General features: G+C 36.4%; 15 non-coding genes across 15 annotated transcripts; all 15 read left to right on the top strand.

Annotated features, from left to right (window-relative positions):
* Window positions 1-841: 841 nt before the first annotated feature.
* TRNAS-CGA (transfer RNA serine (anticodon CGA)) lies at window positions 842-923 on the top strand. The gene has a single exon. It is a non-coding gene; the product is annotated as a tRNA-Ser (tRNA).
* Window positions 924-2,153: 1,230 nt separating this feature from the next.
* Window positions 2,154-2,235, top strand: TRNAS-CGA (transfer RNA serine (anticodon CGA)). Its single transcript has one exon. It is a non-coding gene; the product is annotated as a tRNA-Ser (tRNA).
* Window positions 2,236-4,779: 2,544 nt separating this feature from the next.
* On the top strand, window positions 4,780-4,861 carry TRNAS-CGA (transfer RNA serine (anticodon CGA)). Its single transcript has one exon. It is a non-coding gene; the product is annotated as a tRNA-Ser (tRNA).
* Window positions 4,862-6,091: 1,230 nt separating this feature from the next.
* TRNAS-CGA (transfer RNA serine (anticodon CGA)) lies at window positions 6,092-6,173 on the top strand. Its single transcript has one exon. It is a non-coding gene; the product is annotated as a tRNA-Ser (tRNA).
* A 1,231-nt stretch (window positions 6,174-7,404) lies between these two features.
* On the top strand, window positions 7,405-7,486 carry TRNAS-CGA (transfer RNA serine (anticodon CGA)). The gene has a single exon. It is a non-coding gene; the product is annotated as a tRNA-Ser (tRNA).
* Window positions 7,487-8,717: 1,231 nt separating this feature from the next.
* Window positions 8,718-8,799, top strand: TRNAS-CGA (transfer RNA serine (anticodon CGA)). Its single transcript has one exon. It is a non-coding gene; the product is annotated as a tRNA-Ser (tRNA).
* Window positions 8,800-10,029: 1,230 nt separating this feature from the next.
* On the top strand, window positions 10,030-10,111 carry TRNAS-CGA (transfer RNA serine (anticodon CGA)). The gene has a single exon. It is a non-coding gene; the product is annotated as a tRNA-Ser (tRNA).
* A 1,231-nt stretch (window positions 10,112-11,342) lies between these two features.
* On the top strand, window positions 11,343-11,424 carry TRNAS-CGA (transfer RNA serine (anticodon CGA)). Its single transcript has one exon. It is a non-coding gene; the product is annotated as a tRNA-Ser (tRNA).
* Window positions 11,425-12,655: 1,231 nt separating this feature from the next.
* TRNAS-CGA (transfer RNA serine (anticodon CGA)) lies at window positions 12,656-12,737 on the top strand. Its single transcript has one exon. It is a non-coding gene; the product is annotated as a tRNA-Ser (tRNA).
* A 1,230-nt stretch (window positions 12,738-13,967) lies between these two features.
* TRNAS-CGA (transfer RNA serine (anticodon CGA)) lies at window positions 13,968-14,049 on the top strand. The gene has a single exon. It is a non-coding gene; the product is annotated as a tRNA-Ser (tRNA).
* Window positions 14,050-15,280: 1,231 nt separating this feature from the next.
* Window positions 15,281-15,362, top strand: TRNAS-UGA (transfer RNA serine (anticodon UGA)). The gene has a single exon. It is a non-coding gene; the product is annotated as a tRNA-Ser (tRNA).
* A 1,231-nt stretch (window positions 15,363-16,593) lies between these two features.
* On the top strand, window positions 16,594-16,675 carry TRNAS-UGA (transfer RNA serine (anticodon UGA)). Its single transcript has one exon. It is a non-coding gene; the product is annotated as a tRNA-Ser (tRNA).
* A 1,232-nt stretch (window positions 16,676-17,907) lies between these two features.
* Window positions 17,908-17,989, top strand: TRNAS-CGA (transfer RNA serine (anticodon CGA)). The gene has a single exon. It is a non-coding gene; the product is annotated as a tRNA-Ser (tRNA).
* Window positions 17,990-19,220: 1,231 nt separating this feature from the next.
* TRNAS-UGA (transfer RNA serine (anticodon UGA)) lies at window positions 19,221-19,302 on the top strand. The gene has a single exon. It is a non-coding gene; the product is annotated as a tRNA-Ser (tRNA).
* Window positions 19,303-20,745: 1,443 nt separating this feature from the next.
* TRNAS-UGA (transfer RNA serine (anticodon UGA)) lies at window positions 20,746-20,827 on the top strand. Its single transcript has one exon. It is a non-coding gene; the product is annotated as a tRNA-Ser (tRNA).
* The last annotated feature ends 331 nt before the right edge of the window (window positions 20,828-21,158 follow it).

Raw genomic sequence — 21,158 nt, 5'->3', positions numbered from 1 at the left:
ACACTCTGCATGCAGAAGAGCAGGGACGGCGGCGGAGGCCGCGGGAGACGCCATGCCAGGTGTAATATGGCGTTTACTGTGACAGCGTCCCAGAGTGACAGGAGAGGATACAGGAATGTACACATCAGGATAACAGATGGGATCCGGTCCTGGAGCGCTGAGCCAACCTTAGGAGGCATCTGATGGGTAAGAAATGGCGTCCAGATACCCGGATCGTGACACTCTAATCTTGATGTAAGTTTGGCTACACTAAAAAATCTATTGAAAGTGCTTTCCAAACTAGCTCTGCAGCCAGTTGATCGTATTTGCACAAATATAAGTCAAACTATTAGTGATATTTTCCAAATGATTAAACATGACAATTTGTGTGATAAAGCAACACAGGAATAAGTAGTTGAATCTCTTTTGTGTAGTGAAATCATTTTTCATTTTGCTTGGGAAGTTGATAATGTTTAAAATTAACACTCAATCATTTTAATTGCACGTAATATCACAGGTGTACAATCGTGGAATCCTTCGATATCTCAGCTGGTAGAGCGGAGGACTGTAAAGGAGATTGGTACAGAAATCCTAAGGTCGCTGCTTCATTTCCGGCTCGAAGGATGCGCTTTTGATAAACTTAGATGTCAGTACTGACATTTTATAAACCCAAAACTATACCAAGTATAAAGCATTCTCCAAGTTATATTTTAAAAATCATTAACGCAGGCCACTGTGGTCAGGATTAACTTCCCATTTAAATCATCTCTGATACAATATTACTTCAGTCATCCTCACAGCCTGAAATGAAGTAGCTCAACCCATAGAGAAACTTTTGTGAAAACATCACATTGTATGAGAGGTAGTCGTGGCCGAGTGGTTAAGGCGATGGACTCGAAATCCATTGGGGTCTCCCCGCGCAGGTTCAAATCCTGCCGACTACGACCACATGGTTGTTTAATTTTTCTGAAAATTTGCTAAAAGCTTGAAACCAGTGATGTTCAGGGTGAGTCAGGCACTGGCACATCAAAATCTTTAGGATGCCTGCCTGTTCTCTCTTTCTCTATCCCCCATTCTCCTCCTCTCCTTGAGACTGAGCCCAGGAATCTCAGCAGCCATACTAAGTAGCATTTATTAATTACAAATGCATTTTGAATGTCAAATTTGTAAGAAAGTTTTGTACATTTAGCAAAATATCAAATTCATTTGAAAGAAAATGATGTCCACTCAAAGTAAAAAGAGCTTTGGTTACTTTCAATGCACAACATTTTACTTTCAAATCGTGTCAGATGACTTTCAGTGCTAATTATTATATCATTAACCTCTCCTTTATTAAAAATTGTGCTTTAATGCAAAAAAAGAAAAATAATTGTCTGTGCATACTCTCATGTAGCACAATTATCTTCACTAGCTCAAAAGGGCCGCTCATTGTCCAAAATGGATTGTCAAATCAGAGCAAACAATGGAATATCCCCATCATTCCTTGAACACTTGATTAGTTTACAAAACAAGCAAAATTTAAAAGAGTGTAGAAGGTTTGATAGGCTCAAGCATCTCTAATCTTGATGTAAGTTTGGCTACACTAAAAAATCTATTGAAAGTGCTTTCCAAACTAGCTCTGCAGCCAGTTGATCGTATTTGCACAAATATAAGTCAAACTATTAGTGATATTTTCCAAATGATTAAACATGACAATTTGTGTGATACAGCAACACAGGAATAAGTAGTTGAATCTCTTTTGTGTAGTGAAATCATTTTTCATTTTGCTTGGAAAGTTGAGAATGTTTAAAATTAACACTCAATCATTTTAATTGCACGTAATATCACAGGTGTACAATCGTGGAATCCTTCGATATCTCAGCTGGTAGAGCGGAGTACTGTAAAGGAGATTGGTACAGAAATCCTAAGGTCGCTGCTTCATTTCCGTCTCGAAGGATGCCGCTTTTGATAAACTTAGATGTCAGTACTGACATTTTATAAACCCAAAACTATACCAAGTATAAAGCATTCTCCAAGTTATATTTTAAAAATCATTAACGCAGGCACTGTGGTCAGGATTAACTTCCCATTTAAATCATCTCTGATACAATATTACTTCAGTCATCCTCACAGCCTGAAATGAAGTAGCTCAACCCATAGAGAAACTTTTGTGAAAACATCACATTGCATGAGAGGTAGTCGTGGCCGAGTGGTTAAGGTGATGGACTCGAAATCCATTGGGGTCTCCCCGCGCAGGTTCAAATCCTGCCGACTACGACCACATGGTTTTTTAAATTTTCTGAAAATTTGCTAAAAGCTTGAAACCAGTGATGTTCAGGGTGAGTCAGGCACTGGCACATCAAAATCTTTAGGATGCCTGCCTGTTCTCTCTTTCTCTATCCCCCATTCTCCTCCTCTCCTTGAGACTGAGCCCAGGAATCTCAGCAGCCATACTAAGTAGCATTTATTAATTACAAATGCATTTTGAATGTCAAATTTGTAAGAAAGTTTTGTACATTTAGCAAAATATCAAATTTATTTGAAAGAAAATGATGTCCACTCAAAGTAAAAAGAGCTTTAATTACTTTCAATGCACAACATTTTACTTTCAAATCGTGTCTGATGACTTTCAGTGCTAATTATTATATCATTAACCTCTCCTTTATTAAAAATTGTGCTTTAATGCAAAAAAAGAAAAATAATTGTCTGTGCATACTCTCATGTAGCACAATTATCTTCAATAGCTCAAAAGGGCCGCTTATTGTCCAAAATGGATTGTCAAATCAGAGCAAACAATGGAATATCCCCATCATTCCTTGAACACTTGATTAGTTTACAAAACAAGCAAAATTTAAAAGAGTGTAGAAGGTTTGATAGGCTCAAGCATCTCTAATCTTGATGTAAGTTTGGCTACACTAAAAAATCTATTGAAAGTGCTTTCCAAACTAGCTCTCTAGCCAGTTGATAGTAATTGCACAAATATAAGTCAAACTATTAGTGATATTTTCCAAATGATTAAACATGACAATTTGTGTGATAAAGCAACACAGGAATAAGTAGTTGAATCTCTTTTGTGTAGTCAAATCATTTTTCATTTTGTTTGGAAAGTTGATAATGTTTAAAATTAACACTCAATCATTTTAATTGCACGTAATATCACAGGTGTACAATCGTGGAATCCTTCGATATCTCAGCTGGTAGAGCGGAGGACTGTAAAGGAGATTGGTACAGAAATCCTAAGGTCGCTGCTTCTTTTCCGGCTCAAAGGATGCCGCTTTTGATAAACTTAGATGTCAGTACTGACATTTTATAAACCCAAAACTATACCAAGTATAAAGCATTCTCCAAGTTATATTTTAAAAATCATTAACGCAGGCCACTGTGGTCAGGATTAACTTCCCATGGAAATCATCTCTGATACAATATTACTTCAGTCATCCTCACAGCCTGAAATGAAGTAGCTCAACCCATAGAGAAACTTTTGTGAAAACATCACATTGCATGAGAGGTAGTCGTGGCCGAGTGGTTAAGGCAATGTACTCGAAATCCATTTGGATCTCCCCACACAGGTTCAAATCCTGCCGACTACGACCACATGGTTGTTTAATTTTTCAGAAAATTTGCTAAAAGCTTGAAACCAGTGATGTTCAGGGTGAGTCAGGCACTGGCACATCAAAATCTTTAGGATGCCTGCCTGTTCTCTCTTTCTCTATCCCCCATTCTCCTCCTCTCCTTGAGACTGAGCCCAGGAATCTCAGCAGCCATACTAAGCAGCATTTATTAATTACAAATGCATTTTGAATGTCAAATTTGTAAGAAAGTTTTGTACATTTAGCAAAATATCAAATTCATTTTAAAGAAAATGATGTCCACTCAAAGTAAAAAGAGCTTTGGTTACTTTCAATGCACAACATTTTACTTTCAAATCGTGTCAGATGACTTTAAGTGCTAATTATTATATCATTATCCTCTCCTTTATTAAAAATTGTGCTTTAATGCAAAAAAAGAAAAATAATTGTCTGTGCATACTCTCATGTAGCACAATTATCTTCACTAGCTCAAAAGGGCCGCTCATTGTCCAAAATGGATTGTCAAATCAGAGCAAACAATGGAATATCCCCATCATTCCTTGAACACTTGATTAGTTTACAAAACAAGCAAAATTCAAAAGAGTGTAGAAGGTTTGATAGGCTCAAGCATCTCTAATCTTGATGTAAGTTTGGCTACACTAAAAAATCTATTGAAAGTGCTTTCCAAACTAGCTCTGCAGCCAGTTGATCGTATTTGCACAAATATAAGTCAAACTATTAGTGATATTTTCCAAATGATTAAACATGACAATTTGTGTGATAAAGCAACACAGGAATAAGTAGTTGAATATCTTTTGTGTAGTGAAATCATTTTTCATTTTGCTTGGAAAGTTGATAATGTTTAAAATTAACACTCAATCATTTTAATTGCACGTAATATCACAGGTGTACAATCGTGGAATCCTTCGATATCTCAGCTGGTAGAGCGGAGGACTGTAAAGGAGATTGGTACAGAAATCCTAAGGTCGCTGCTTCATTTCCGGCTCGAAGGATGACGCTTTTGATAAACTTAGATGTCAGTACTGACATTTTATAAACCCAAAACTATACCAAGTATAAAGCATTCTCCAAGTTATATTTTAAAAATCATTAACGCAGGCCACTGTGGTCAGGATTAACTTCCCATTTAAATCATCTCTGATACAATATTACTTCAGTCATCCTCACAGCCTGAAATGAAGTAGCTCAACCCATAGAGAAACTTTTGTGAAAACATCACATTGCATGAGAGGTAGTCGTGGCCGAGTGGTAAAGGCGATGGACTCGAAATCCATTGGGGTCTCCCCGCGCAGGTTCAAATCCTGCCGACTACGACCACATGGTTGTTTAATTTTTCAGAAAATTTGCTAAAAGCTTGAAACCAGTGATGTTCAGGGTGAGTCAGGCACTGGCACATCAAAATCTTTAGGATGCCTGCCTGTTCTCTCTTTCTCTATCCCCCATTCTCCTCCTCTCCTTGAGACTGAGCCCAGGAATCTCAGCAGCCATACTAAGTAGCATTTATTAATTACAAATGCATTTTGAATGTCAAATTTGTAAGAAAGTTTTGTACATTTAGCAAAATATCAAATTCATTTGAAAGAAAATGATGTCCACTCAAAGTAAAAAGAGCTTTGGTTACTTTCAATGCACAACATTTTACTTTCAAATCGTGTCAGATGACTTTCAGTGCTAATTATTATATCATTAACCTCTCCTTTATTAAAAATTGTGCTTTAATGCAAAAAAAGAAAAATAATTGTCTGTGCATACTCTCATGTAGCACAATTATCTTCACTAGCTCAAAAGGGCCGCTCATTGTCCAAAATGGATTGTCAAATCAGAGCAAACAATGGAATATCCCCATCATTCCTTGAACACTTGATTAGTTTACAAAACAAGCAAAATTTAAAAGAGTGTAGAAGGTTTGATAGGCTCAAGCATCTCTAATCTTGATGTAAGTTTGGCTACACTAAAAAATCTATTGAAAGTGCTTTCCAAACTAGCTCTGCAGCCAGTTGATCGTATTTGCACAAATATAAGTCAAACTATTAGTGATATTTTCCAAATGATTAAACATGACAATTTGTGTGATACAGCAACACAGGAATAAGTAGTTGAATCTCTTTTGTGTAGTGAAATCATTTTTCATTTTGCTTGGAAAGTTGAGAATGTTTAAAATTAACACTCAATCATTTTAATTGCACGTAATATCACAGGTGTACAATCGTGGAATCCTTCGATATCTCAGCTGGTAGAGCGGAGTACTGTAAAGGAGATTGGTACAGAAATCCTAAGGTCGCTGCTTCATTTCCGTCTCGAAGGATGCCGCTTTTGATAAACTTAGATGTCAGTACTGACATTTTATAAACCCAAAACTATACCAAGTATAAAGCATTCTCCAAGTTATATTTTAAAAATCATTAACGCAGGCACTGTGGTCAGGATTAACTTCCCATTTAAATCATCTCTGATACAATATTACTTCAGTCATCCTCACAGCCTGAAATGAAGTAGCTCAACCCATAGAGAAACTTTTGTGAAAACATCACATTGCATGAGAGGTAGTCGTGGCCGAGTGGTTAAGGTGATGGACTCGAAATCCATTGGGGTCTCCCCGCGCAGGTTCAAATCCTGCCGACTACGACCACATGGTTTTTTAAATTTTCTGAAAATTTGCTAAAAGCTTGAAACCAGTGATGTTCAGGGTGAGTCAGGCACTGGCACATCAAAATCTTTAGGATGCCTGCCTGTTCTCTCTTTCTCTATCCCCCATTCTCCTCCTCTCCTTGAGACTGAGCCCAGGAATCTCAGCAGCCATACTAAGTAGCATTTATTAATTACAAATGCATTTTGAATGTCAAATTTGTAAGAAAGTTTTGTACATTTAGCAAAATATCAAATTTATTTGAAAGAAAATGATGTCCACTCAAAGTAAAAAGAGCTTTAATTACTTTCAATGCACAACATTTTACTTTCAAATCGTGTCTGATGACTTTCAGTGCTAATTATTATATCATTAACCTCTCCTTTATTAAAAATTGTGCTTTAATGCAAAAAAAGAAAAATAATTGTCTGTGCATACTCTCATGTAGCACAATTATCTTCACTAGCTCAAAAGGGCCGCTTATTGTCCAAAATGGATTGTCAAATCAGAGCAAACAATGGAATATCCCCATCATTCCTTGAACACTTGATTAGTTTACAAAACAAGCAAAATTTAAAAGAGTGTAGAAGGTTTGATAGGCTCAAGCATCTCTAATCTTGATGTAAGTTTGGCTACACTAAAAAATCTATTGAAAGTGCTTTCCAAACTAGCTCTCTAGCCAGTTGATAGTAATTGCACAAATATAAGTCAAACTATTAGTGATATTTTCCAAATGATTAAACATGACAATTTGTGTGATAAAGCAACACAGGAATAAGTAGTTGAATCTCTTTTGTGTAGTCAAATCATTTTTCATTTTGTTTGGAAAGTTGATAATGTTTAAAATTAACACTCAATCATTTTAATTGCACGTAATATCACAGGTGTACAATCGTGGAATCCTTCGATATCTCAGCTGGTAGAGCGGAGGACTGTAAAGGAGATTGGTACAGAAATCCTAAGGTCGCTGCTTCTTTTCCGGCTCAAAGGATGCCGCTTTTGATAAACTTAGATGTCAGTACTGACATTTTATAAACCCAAAACTATACCAAGTATAAAGCATTCTCCAAGTTATATTTTAAAAATCATTAACGCAGGCCACTGTGGTCAGGATTAACTTCCCATGGAAATCATCTCTGATACAATATTACTTCAGTCATCCTCACAGCCTGAAATGAAGTAGCTCAACCCATAGAGAAACTTTTGTGAAAACATCACATTGCATGAGAGGTAGTCGTGGCCGAGTGGTTAAGGCAATGTACTCGAAATCCATTTGGGTCTCCCCACACAGGTTCAAATCCTGCCGACTACGACCACATGGTTGTTTAATTTTTCAGAAAATTTGCTAAAAGCTTGAAACCAGTGATGTTCAGGGTGAGTCAGGCACTGGCACATCAAAATCTTTAGGATGCCTGCCTGTTCTCTCTTTCTCTATCCCCCATTCTCCTCCTCTCCTTGAGACTGAGCCCAGGAATCTCAGCAGCCATACTAAGCAGCATTTATTAATTACAAATGCATTTTGAATGTCAAATTTGTAAGAAAGTTTTGTACATTTAGCAAAATATCAAATTCATTTTAAAGAAAATGATGTCCACTCAAAGTAAAAAGAGCTTTGGTTACTTTCAATGCACAACATTTTACTTTCAAATCGTGTCAGATGACTTTAAGTGCTAATTATTATATCATTATCCTCTCCTTTATTAAAAATTGTGCTTTAATGCAAAAAAAGAAAAATAATTGTCTGTGCATACTCTCATGTAGCACAATTATCTTCACTAGCTCAAAAGGGCCGCTCATTGTCCAAAATGGATTGTCAAATCAGAGCAAACAATGGAATATCCCCATCATTCCTTGAACACTTGATTAGTTTACAAAACAAGCAAAATTCAAAAGAGTGTAGAAGGTTTGATAGGCTCAAGCATCTCTAATCTTGATGTAAGTTTGGCTACACTAAAAAATCTATTGAAAGTGCTTTCCAAACTAGCTCTGCAGCCAGTTGATCGTATTTGCACAAATATAAGTCAAACTATTAGTGATATTTTCCAAATGATTAAACATGACAATTTGTGTGATAAAGCAACACAGGAATAAGTAGTTGAATATCTTTTGTGTAGTGAAATCATTTTTCATTTTGCTTGGAAAGTTGATAATGTTTAAAATTAACACTCAATCATTTTAATTGCACGTAATATCACAGGTGTACAATCGTGGAATCCTTCGATATCTCAGCTGGTAGAGCGGAGGACTGTAAAGGAGATTGGTACAGAAATCCTAAGGTCGCTGCTTCATTTCCGGCTCGAAGGATGACGCTTTTGATAAACTTAGATGTCAGTACTGACATTTTATAAACCCAAAACTATACCAAGTATAAAGCATTCTCCAAGTTATATTTTAAAAATCATTAACGCAGGCCACTGTGGTCAGGATTAACTTCCCATTTAAATCATCTCTGATACAATATTACTTCAGTCATCCTCACAGCCTGAAATGAAGTAGCTCAACCCATAGAGAAACTTTTGTGAAAACATCACATTGCATGAGAGGTAGTCGTGGCCGAGTGGTAAAGGCGATGGACTCGAAATCCATTGGGGTCTCCCCGCGCAGGTTCAAATCCTGCCGACTACGACCACATGGTTGTTTAATTTTTCAGAAAATTTGCTAAAAGCTTGAAACCAGTGATGTTCAGGGTGAGTCAGGCACTGGCACATCAAAATCTTTAGGATGCCTGCCTGTTCTCTCTTTCTCTATCCCCCATTCTCCTCCTCTCCTTGAGACTGAGCCCAGGAATCTCAGCAGCCATACTAAGTAGCATTTATTAATTACAAATGCATTTTGAATGTCAAATTTGTAAGAAAGTTTTGTACATTTAGCAAAATATCAAATTCATTTGAAAGAAAATGATGTCCACTCAAAGTAAAAAGAGCTTTGGTTACTTTCAATGCACAACATTTTACTTTCAAATCGTGTCAGATGACTTTCAGTGCTAATTATTATATCATTAACCTCTCCTTTATTAAAAATTGTGCTTTAATGCAAAAAAAGAAAAATAATTGTCTGTGCATACTCTCATGTAGCACAATTATCTTCACTAGCTCAAAAGGGCCGCTCATTGTCCAAAATGGATTGTCAAATCAGAGCAAACAATGGAATATCCCCATCATTCCTTGAACACTTGATTAGTTTACAAAACAAGCAAAATTTAAAAGAGTGTAGAAGGTTTGATAGGCTCAAGCATCTCTAATCTTGATGTAAGTTTGGCTACACTAAAAAATCTATTGAAAGTGCTTTCCAAACTAGCTCTGCAGCCAGTTGATCGTATTTGCACAAATATAAGTCAAACTATTAGTGATATTTTCCAAATGATTAAACATGACAATTTGTGTGATACAGCAACACAGGAATAAGTAGTTGAATCTCTTTTGTGTAGTGAAATCATTTTTCATTTTGCTTGGAAAGTTGAGAATGTTTAAAATTAACACTCAATCATTTTAATTGCACGTAATATCACAGGTGTACAATCGTGGAATCCTTCGATATCTCAGCTGGTAGAGCGGAGTACTGTAAAGGAGATTGGTACAGAAATCCTAAGGTCGCTGCTTCATTTCCGTCTCGAAGGATGCCGCTTTTGATAAACTTAGATGTCAGTACTGACATTTTATAAACCCAAAACTATACCAAGTATAAAGCATTCTCCAAGTTATATTTTAAAAATCATTAACGCAGGCACTGTGGTCAGGATTAACTTCCCATTTAAATCATCTCTGATACAATATTACTTCAGTCATCCTCACAGCCTGAAATGAAGTAGCTCAACCCATAGAGAAACTTTTGTGAAAACATCACATTGCATGAGAGGTAGTCGTGGCCGAGTGGTTAAGGTGATGGACTCGAAATCCATTGGGGTCTCCCCGCGCAGGTTCAAATCCTGCCGACTACGACCACATGGTTTTTTAAATTTTCTGAAAATTTGCTAAAAGCTTGAAACCAGTGATGTTCAGGGTGAGTCAGGCACTGGCACATCAAAATCTTTAGGATGCCTGCCTGTTCTCTCTTTCTCTATCCCCCATTCTCCTCCTCTCCTTGAGACTGAGCCCAGGAATCTCAGCAGCCATACTAAGTAGCATTTATTAATTACAAATGCATTTTGAATGTCAAATTTGTAAGAAAGTTTTGTACATTTAGCAAAATATCAAATTTATTTGAAAGAAAATGATGTCCACTCAAAGTAAAAAGAGCTTTAATTACTTTCAATGCACAACATTTTACTTTCAAATCGTGTCTGATGACTTTCAGTGCTAATTATTATATCATTAACCTCTCCTTTATTAAAAATTGTGCTTTAATGCAAAAAAAGAAAAATAATTGTCTGTGCATACTCTCATGTAGCACAATTATCTTCACTAGCTCAAAAGGGCCGCTTATTGTCCAAAATGGATTGTCAAATCAGAGCAAACAATGGAATATCCCCATCATTCCTTGAACACTTGATTAGTTTACAAAACAAGCAAAATTTAAAAGAGTGTAGAAGGTTTGATAGGCTCAAGCATCTCTAATCTTGATGTAAGTTTGGCTACACTAAAAAATCTATTGAAAGTGCTTTCCAAACTAGCTCTCTAGCCAGTTGATAGTAATTGCACAAATATAAGTCAAACTATTAGTGATATTTTCCAAATGATTAAACATGACAATTTGTGTGATAAAGCAACACAGGAATAAGTAGTTGAATCTCTTTTGTGTAGTCAAATCATTTTTCATTTTGTTTGGAAAGTTGATAATGTTTAAAATTAACACTCAATCATTTTAATTGCACGTAATATCACAGGTGTACAATCGTGGAATCCTTCGATATCTCAGCTGGTAGAGCGGAGGACTGTAAAGGAGATTGGTACAGAAATCCTAAGGTCGCTGCTTCTTTTCCGGCTCAAAGGATGCCGCTTTTGATAAACTTAGATGTCAGTACTGACATTTTATAAACCCAAAACTATACCAAGTATAAAGCATTCTCCAAGTTATATTTTAAAAATCATTAACGCAGGCCACTGTGGTCAGGATTAACTTCCCATGGAAATCATCTCTGATACAATATTACTTCAGTCATCCTCACAGCCTGAAATGAAGTAGCTCAACCCATAGAGAAACTTTTGTGAAAACATCACATTGCATGAGAGGTAGTCGTGGCCGAGTGGTTAAGGCAATGTACTCGAAATCCATTTGGGTCTCCCCACACAGGTTCAAATCCTGCCGACTACGACCACATGGTTGTTTAATTTTTCAGAAAATTTGCTAAAAGCTTGAAACCAGTGATGTTCAGGGTGAGTCAGGCACTGGCACATCAAAATCTTTAGGATGCCTGCCTGTTCTCTCTTTCTCTATCCCCCATTCTCCTCCTCTCCTTGAGACTGAGCCCAGGAATCTCAGCAGCCATACTAAGCAGCATTTATTAATTACAAATGCATTTTGAATGTCAAATTTGTAAGAAAGTTTTGTACATTTAGCAAAATATCAAATTCATTTTAAAGAAAATGATGTCCACTCAAAGTAAAAAGAGCTTTGGTTACTTTCAATGCACAACATTTTACTTTCAAATCGTGTCAGATGACTTTAAGTGCTAATTATTATATCATTATCCTCTCCTTTATTAAAAATTGTGCTTTAATGCAAAAAAAGAAAAATAATTGTCTGTGCATACTCTCATGTAGCACAATTATCTTCACTAGCTCAAAAGGGCCGCTCATTGTCCAAAATGGATTGTCAAATCAGAGCAAACAATGGAATATCCCCATCATTCCTTGAACACTTGATTAGTTTACAAAACAAGCAAAATTCAAAAGAGTGTAGAAGGTTTGATAGGCTCAAGCATCTCTAATCTTGATGTAAGTTTGGCTACACTAAAAAATCTATTGAAAGTGCTTTCCAAACTAGCTCTGCAGCCAGTTGATCGTATTTGCACAAATATAAGTCAAACTATTAGTGATATTTTCCAAATGATTAAACATGACAATTTGTGTGATAAAGCAACACAGGAATAAGTAGTTGAATATCTTTTGTGTAGTGAAATCATTTTTCATTTTGCTTGGAAAGTTGATAATGTTTAAAATTAACACTCAATCATTTTAATTGCACGTAATATCACAGGTGTACAATCGTGGAATCCTTCGATATCTCAGCTGGTAGAGCGGAGGACTGTAAAGGAGATTGGTACAGAAATCCTAAGGTCGCTGCTTCATTTCCGGCTCGAAGGATGACGCTTTTGATAAACTTAGATGTCAGTACTGACATTTTATAAACCCAAAACTATACCAAGTATAAAGCATTCTCCAAGTTATATTTTAAAAATCATTAACGCAGGCCACTGTGGTCAGGATTAACTTCCCATTTAAATCATCTCTGATACAATATTACTTCAGTCATCCTCACAGCCTGAAATGAAGTAGCTCAACCCATAGAGAAACTTTTGTGAAAACATCACATTGCATGAGAGGTAGTCGTGGCCGAGTGGTAAAGGCGATGGACTCGAAATCCATTGGGGTCTCCCCGCGCAGGTTCAAATCCTGCCGACTACGACCACATGGTTGTTTAATTTTTCAGAAAATTTGCTAAAAGCTTGAAACCAGTGATGTTCAGGGTGAGTCAGGCACTGGCACATCAAAATCTTTAGGATGCCTGCCTGTTCTCTCTTTCTCTATCCCCCATTCTCCTCCTCTCCTTGAGACTGAGCCCAGGAATCTCAGCAGCCATACTAAGTAGCATTTATTAATTACAAATGCATTTTGAATGTCAAATTTGTAAGAAAGTTTTGTACATTTAGCAAAATATCAAATTCATTTGAAAGAAAATGATGTCCACTCAAAGTAAAAAGAGCTTTGGTTACTTTCAATGCACAACATTTTACTTTCAAATCGTGTCAGATGACTTTCAGTGCTAATTATTATATCATTAACCTCTCCTTTATTAAAAATTGTGCTTTAATGCAAAAAAAGAAAAATAATTGTCTGTGCATACTCTCATGTAGCACAATTATCTTCACTAGCTCAAAAGGGCCGCTCATTGTCCAAAATGGATTGTCAAATCAGAGCAAACAATGGAATATCCCCATCATTCCTTGAACACTTGATTAGTTTACAAAACAAGCAAAATTTAAAAGAGTGTAGAAGGTTTGATAGGCTCAAGCATCTCTAATCTTGATGTAAGTTTGGCTACACTAAAAAATCTATTGAAAGTGCTTTCCAAACTAGCTCTGCAGCCAGTTGATCGTATTTGCACAAATATAAGTCAAACTATTAGTGATATTTTCCAAATGATTAAACATGACAATTTGTGTGATACAGCAACACAGGAATAAGTAGTTGAATCTCTTTTGTGTAGTGAAATCATTTTTCATTTTGCTTGGAAAGTTGAGAATGTTTAAAATTAACACTCAATCATTTTAATTGCACGTAATATCACAGGTGTACAATCGTGGAATCCTTCGATATCTCAGCTGGTAGAGCGGAGTACTGTAAAGGAGATTGGTACAGAAATCCTAAGGTCGCTGCTTCATTTCCGTCTCGAAGGATGCCGCTTTTGATAAACTTAGATGTCAGTACTGACATTTTATAAACCCAAAACTATACCAAGTATAAAGCATTCTCCAAGTTATATTTTAAAAATCATTAACGCAGGCACTGTGGTCAGGATTAACTTCCCATTTAAATCATCTCTGATACAATATTACTTCAGTCATCCTCACAGCCTGAAATGAAGTAGCTCAACCCATAGAGAAACTTTTGTGAAAACATCACATTGCATGAGAGGTAGTCGTGGCCGAGTGGTTAAGGTGATGGACTCGAAATCCATTGGGGTCTCCCCGCGCAGGTTCAAATCCTGCCGACTACGACCACATGGTTTTTTAAATTTTCTGAAAATTTGCTAAAAGCTTGAAACCAGTGATGTTCAGGGTGAGTCAGGCACTGGCACATCAAAATCTTTAGGATGCCTGCCTGTTCTCTCTTTCTCTATCCCCCATTCTCCTCCTCTCCTTGAGACTGAGCCCAGGAATCTCAGCAGCCATACTAAGTAGCATTTATTAATTACAAATGCATTTTGAATGTCAAATTTGTAAGAAAGTTTTGTACATTTAGCAAAATATCAAATTTATTTGAAAGAAAATGATGTCCACTCAAAGTAAAAAGAGCTTTAATTACTTTCAATGCACAACATTTTACTTTCAAATCGTGTCAGATGACTTTCAGTGCTAATTATTATATCATTAACCTCTCCTTTATTAAAAATTGCGCTTTAATGCAAAAAACGAAAAATAATTGTCTGTGCATACTCTCATGTAGCACAATTATCTTCACTAGCTCAAAAGGGCTGCTTATTATCCAAAATGGATTGTCAAATCAGAGCAAACAATGGAATATCCCCATCATTCCTTGAACACTTGATTAGTTTACAAAAAAAGCAAAATTCAAAAGAGTGTAGAAGGTTTGATAGGCTCAAGCATCTCTAATCTTGATGTAAGTTTGGCTACACTAAAAAATCTATTGAAAGTGCTTTCCAAACTAGCTCTGCAGCCAGTTAATCGTATTTGCACAAATATAAGTCAAACTATTAGTGATATTTTCCAAATGATTAAACATGACAATTTGTGTGATAAAGCAACACAGGAATAAGTAGTTGAATCTCTTTTGTGTAGTCAAATCATTTTTCATTTTGCTTGGAAAGTTGATAATGTTTAAAATTAACACTCAATCATTTTAATTACACGTAATATCACAGGTGTACAATCGTGGAATCCTTCGATATCTCAGCTGGTAGAGCGGAGTACTGTAAAGGAGATTGGTACAGAAATCCTAAGGTCGCTGCTTCATTTCCGGCTCGAAGGATGCCGCTTTTGATAAACTTAGATGTCAGTACTGACATTTTATAAACCCAAAACTATACCAAGTATAAAGCATTCTCCAAGTTATATTTTAAAAATCATTAATGCAGGCCACTGTGGTCAGGATTAACTTCCCATTTAAATCATCTCTGATACAATATTACTTCAGTCATCCTCACAGCCTGAAATGAAGTAGCTCAACCCATAGAGAAACTTTTGTGAAAACATTACATTGCATGAGAGGTAGTCGTGGCCGAGTGGTTAAGGCGATGGACTTGAAATCCATTGGGATCTCCCCGCGCAGGTTCAAATCCTGCCGACTATGACCACATGGTTGTTTAATTTTTCAGAAAATTTGATAAAAGCTTGAAACCAGTGATGTTCAGGGTGAGTCAGGCACTGGCACATCAAAATCTTTAGGATGCCTGCCTGTTCTCTCTTTCTCTATCCCCCATTCTCCTCCTCTCCTTGAGACTGAGCCCAGGAATCTCAGCAGCCATACTAAGTAGCATTTATTAATTACAAATGCATTTTGAATGTCAAATTTGTAAGAAAGTTTTGTACATTTAGCAAAATATCAAATTCATTTGAAAGAAAATTATGTCCACTCAAAGTAAAAAGAGCTTTGGTTACTTTAAATGCACAACATTTTACTTTCAAATCGTGTCAGATGACTTTCAGTGCTAATTATTATATCATTAACCTCTCCTTTATTAAAAATGGTGCTTTAATGCAAAAAAAGAAAAATAATTGTCTGTGCATACTCTCATGTAGCACAATTATCTTCACTAGCTCAAAAGGGCCGCTCATTGTCCAAAATGGATTGTCAAATCAGAGCAAACAATGGAATATCCCCATCATTCCTTGAACACTTGATCAGTTTACAAAACAAGCAAAATTCAAAAGAGTGTAGAAGGTTTGATAGGCTCAAGCATCTCTAATCTTGATGTAAGTTTGGCTACACTAAAAAATCTATTGAAAGTGCTTTCCAAACTAGCTCTGCAGCCAGTTGATCGTATTTGCACAAATATAAGTCAAACTATTAGTGATATTTTCCAAATGATTAAACATGACAATTTGTGTGATAAAGCAACACAGGAATAAGTAGTTGAATCTCTTTTGTGTAGTGAAATCATTTTTCATTTTGCTTGGAAAGTTGATAATGTTTAAAATTAACACTCAATCATTTTAATTACACGTAATATCACAGGTGTACAATCGTGGAATCCTTCGATATCTCAGCTGGTAGAGCGGAGTACTGTAAAGGAGATTGGTACAGAAATCCTAAGGTCGCTGCTTCATTTCCGGCTCGAAGGATGCCGCTTTTGATAAACTTAGATGTCAGTACTGACATTTTATAAACCCAAAACTATACCAAGTATAAAGCATTCTCCAAGTTATATTTTAAAAATCATTAATGCAGGCCACTGTGGTCAGGATTAACTTCCCATTTAAATCATCTCTGATACAATATTACTTCAGTCATCCTCACAGCCTGAAATGAAGTAGCTCAACCCATAGAGAAACTTTTGTGAAAACATTACATTGCATGAGAGGTAGTCGTGGCCGAGTGGTTAAGGCGATGGACTTGAAATCCATTGGGGTCTCCCCGCACAGGTTCAAATCCTGCCGGCTACGACCATATGGTTGTTTAGTTTTTCAGAAAATTTGCTAAAAGCTTGAAACCAGTGATGTTCAGGGTGAGTCAGGCACTGGCACATCAAAATCTTTAGGATGCCTGCCTGTTCTCTCTTTCTCTATCCCCCATTCTCCTCCTCTCCTTGAGACTGAGCCCAGGAATCTCAGCAGCCATACTAAGTAGCATTTATTAATTACAAATGCATTTTGAATGTCAAATTTGTAAGAAAGTTTTGTACATTTAGCAAAATATCAAATTCATTTGAAAGAAAATGATGTCCACTCAAAGTAAAAAGAGCTTTGGTTACTTTCAATGCACAACATTTTACTTTCAAATCGTGTCAGATGACTTTCAGTGCTAATTATTATATCATTAACCTCTCCTTTATTAAAAATTGTGCTTTAATGCAAAAAAAAGAAAAATAATTGTCTGTGCATACTCTCATGTAGCACAATTATCTTCACTAGCTCAAAAGGGCCGCTCATTGTCCAAAATGGATTGTCAAATCAGAGCAAACAATGGAATATCCCCATCATTCCTTGAACACTTGATTAGTTTACAAAACAAGCAAAATTCAAAAGAGTGTAGAAGGTTTGATAGGCTCAAGCATCTCTAATCTTGATGTAAGTTTGGCTACACTAAAAAATCTATTGAAAGTGCTTTCCAAACTAGCTCTGCAGCCAGTTGATCGTATTTGCACAAATATAAGTCAAACTATTAGTGATATTTTCCAAATGATTAAACATGACAATTTGTGTGATAAAGCAACACAGGAATAAGTAGTTGAATCTCTTTTGTGTAGTCAAATCATTTTTCATTTTGCTTGGAAAGTTGATAATGTTTAAAATTAACACTCAATCATTTTAATTGCACGTAATATCACAGGTGTACAATCGTGGAATCCTTCGATATCTCAGCTGGTAGAGCGGAGGACTGTAAAGGAGATTGGTACAGAAATTCCAAGGTCGCTGCTTCATTTCCGGCTCGAAGGATGAAGCTTTTGATAAACTTAGATGTCAGTACTGACATTTTATAAACCCAAAACTATACCAAGTATAAAGCATTCTCCAAGTTATATTTTAAAAATCATTAACGCAGGCCACTGTGGTCAGGATTAACTTCCCATTTAAATCATCTCTGATACAATATTACTTCAGTCTTCCTCACAGCCTGAAATGAAGTAGCTCAACCCATAGAGAAACTTTTGTGAAAAAATCACATTGCATGAGAGGTAGTCGTGGCCGAGTGGTTAAGGCGATAGACTCGAAATCCATTGGGGTCTCCCCGCGCAGGTTCAAATCCTGCCGACTACGACCACATGGTTGTTTAATTTTTCAGAAAATTTGCTAAAAGCTTGAAACCAGTGATGTTCAGGGTGAGTCAGGAACTGGCACATCAAAATCTTTAGGATGCCTGCCTGTTCTCTCTTTCTCTATCCCCCATTCTCCTCCTCTCCTTGAGACTGAGCCCAGGAATCTCAGCAGCCATACTAAGTAGCATTTATTAATTACAAATGCATTTTGAATGTCAAATTTGTAAGAAAGTTTTGTACATTTAGCAAAATATCAAATTCATTTGAAAGAAAATGATGTCCACTCAAAGTAAAAAGAGCTTTGGTTACTTTCAATGAACAACATTTTACTTTCAAATCGTGTCAGATTACTTTCAGTGCTAATTATTATATCATTAACCTCTCCTTTATTAAAAATTGTGCTTTAATGCAAAAAAAGAAAAATAATTGTCTGTGCATACTCTCATGTAGCACAATTATCTTCACTAGCTCAAAAGGGCCGCTCATTGTCCAAAATGGATTATCAAATCAGAGCAAACAATGGAATATCCCCATCATTCCTTGAACACTTGATTAGTTTACAAAACAAGCAAAATTCAAAAGAGTGTAGAAGGTTTGATAGGCTCAAGCATCTCTAATCTTGATGTAAGTTTGGCTACACTAAAAAATCTATTGAAAGTGCTTTCCAAACTAGCTCTGCAGCCAGTTAATCGTATTTGCACAAATATAAGTCAAACTATTAGTGATATTTTCCAAATGATTAAACATGACAATTTGTGTGATAAAGCAACACAGGAATAAGTAGTTGAATCTCTTTTGTGTAGTCAAATCATTTTTCATTTTGCTTGGAAAGTTGATAATGTTTAAAATTAACACTCAATCATTTTAATTACACGTAATATCACAGGTGTACAATCGTGGAATCCTTCGATATCTCAGCTGGTAGAGCGGAGTACTGTAAAGGAGATTGGTACAGAAATCCTAAGGTCGCTGCTTCATTTCCGGCTCGAAGGATGCCGCTTTTGATAAACTTAGATGTCAGTACTGACATTTTATAAACCCAAAACTATACCAAGTATAAAGCATTCTCCAAGTTATATTTTAAAAATCATTAATGCAGGCCACTGTGGTCAGGATTAACTTCCCATTTAAATCATCTCTGATACAATATTACTTCAGTCATCCTCACAGCCTGAAATGAAGTAGCTCAACCCATAGAGAAACTTTTGTGAAAACATCACATTGCATGAGAGGTAGTCGTGGCCGAGTGGTTAAGGCGATATACTTGAAATCCATTGGGATCTCTCCGCGCAGGTTCAAATCCTGCCGACTATGACCACATGGTTGTTTTATTTTTCAGAAAATTTGATAAAAGCTTGAAACCAGTGATGTTCAGGGTGAGTCAGGCACTGGCACATCAAAATCTTTAGGATGCCTGCCTGTTCTCTCTTTCTCTATCCCCCATTCTCCTCCTCTCCTTGAGACTGAGCCCAGGAATCTCAGCAGCCATACTAAGCAGCATTAATTAATTACAAATGCATTTTGAATGTCAAATTTGTAAGAAAGTTTTGTACATTTAGCAAAATATCAAATTCATTTGAAAGAAAATGATGTCCACTCAAAGTAAAAAGAGCTTTGGTTACTTTCAATGCACAACATTTTACTTTCAAATCGTGTCAGATGACTTTAAGTGCAACTCAGTCCTATTTGTAGCTTGGTCTCCTTTAGTTGTAGTGGATATCTGTCAATTCCCCATTTAGGCAAGTGGATGGACTTCTAGGCTTGTTCCAGGTGTTAGCAATTGGAGTCTGTATGTCCAACTTCTCCTGACCAACGCGTTTCACTGTAACAACAGCTTTCTCAAGGTACAAATAGGACTGAGTTGCCGCTCGGAACAAAGCAAAGGTCGGTCCCTAAAGAAATCTGTGGACTTATATCTGCCAGCATTGTAAATTGCCCCCAGGACTGTGGCACAAGTTCCTAGGAGTATATGCACCAATTGATCTCTCAACTTCTCACATGGTAATATACCAAACCATTTTGCTGTGCTGTGCTTGCCTAATAATTTTATACAAATATTATAATATTATTTTATAATTGATGTACATCTATGAATTAATTTTTAACTAATTGTTGCAACATATTTTATTTAATAAAACTCAATTGTTCTTTCCATATCCAGTTTTTTCAAGCGCTGTATACATTGTTTTTTCCTGTAGCTCTGCAGCCAGTTGATCGTATTTGCACAAATATAAGTCAAACTATTAGTGATATTTTCCAAATGATTAAACATGACAATTTGTGTGATAAAGCAACACAGGAATAAGTAGTTGAATCTCTTTTGTGTAGTCAAATCATTTTTCATTTTGCTTGGAAAGTTGATAATGTTTAAAATTAACACTCAATCATTTTAATTGCACGTAATATCACAGGTGTACAATCGTGGAATCCTTCGATATCTCAGCTGGTAGAGCGGAGGACTGTAAAGGAGATTGGTACAGAAATCCTAAGGTCGCTGCTTCATTTCCGGCTCGAAGGATGAAGCTTTTGATAAACTTAGATGTCAGTACTGACATTTTATAAACCCAAAACTATACCAAGTATAAAGCATTCTCCAAGTTATATTTTAAAAATCATTAACGCAGGCCACTGTGGTCAGGATTAACTTCCCATTTAAATCATCTCTGATACAATATTACTTCAGTCATCCTCACAGCCTGAAATGAAGTAGCTCAACCCATAGAGAAACTTTTGTGAAAACATCACATTGCATGAGAGGTAGTCGTGGCCGAGTGGTTAAGGCAATGGACTTGAAATCCATTGGGATCTCCCCGCGCAGGTTCGAATCCTGCCGACTACGACCACATGGTTGTTTAATTTTTCAGAAAATTTTATAAAAGCTTGAAACCAGTGATGTTCAGGGTGAGTCAGGCACTGGCACATCAAAATCTTTAGGATGCCTGCCTGTTCTCTCTTTCTCTATCCCCCATTCTCCTCCTCTCCTTGAGACTGAGCCCAGGAATCTCAGCAGCCATACTAAGTAGCATTTATTAATTACAAATGCATTTTGAATGTCAAATTTGTAAGAAAGTTTTGTACATTTAGCAAAATATCAAATTCATTTGAAAGAAAATGATGTCCACTCAAAGTAAAAAGAGCTTTGGTTACTTTCAATGCACAACATTTTACTT

Source organism: Pseudophryne corroboree, chromosome 4 (assembly GCF_028390025.1).
Source record: "Pseudophryne corroboree isolate aPseCor3 chromosome 4, aPseCor3.hap2, whole genome shotgun sequence".
Classification (NCBI taxonomy): Eukaryota; Metazoa; Chordata; class Amphibia; order Anura; family Myobatrachidae; genus Pseudophryne; species Pseudophryne corroboree.
The sequence above is the reverse complement of the archived record's forward strand: the minus strand, read 5'-3'. Positions and strand labels throughout refer to the sequence as shown.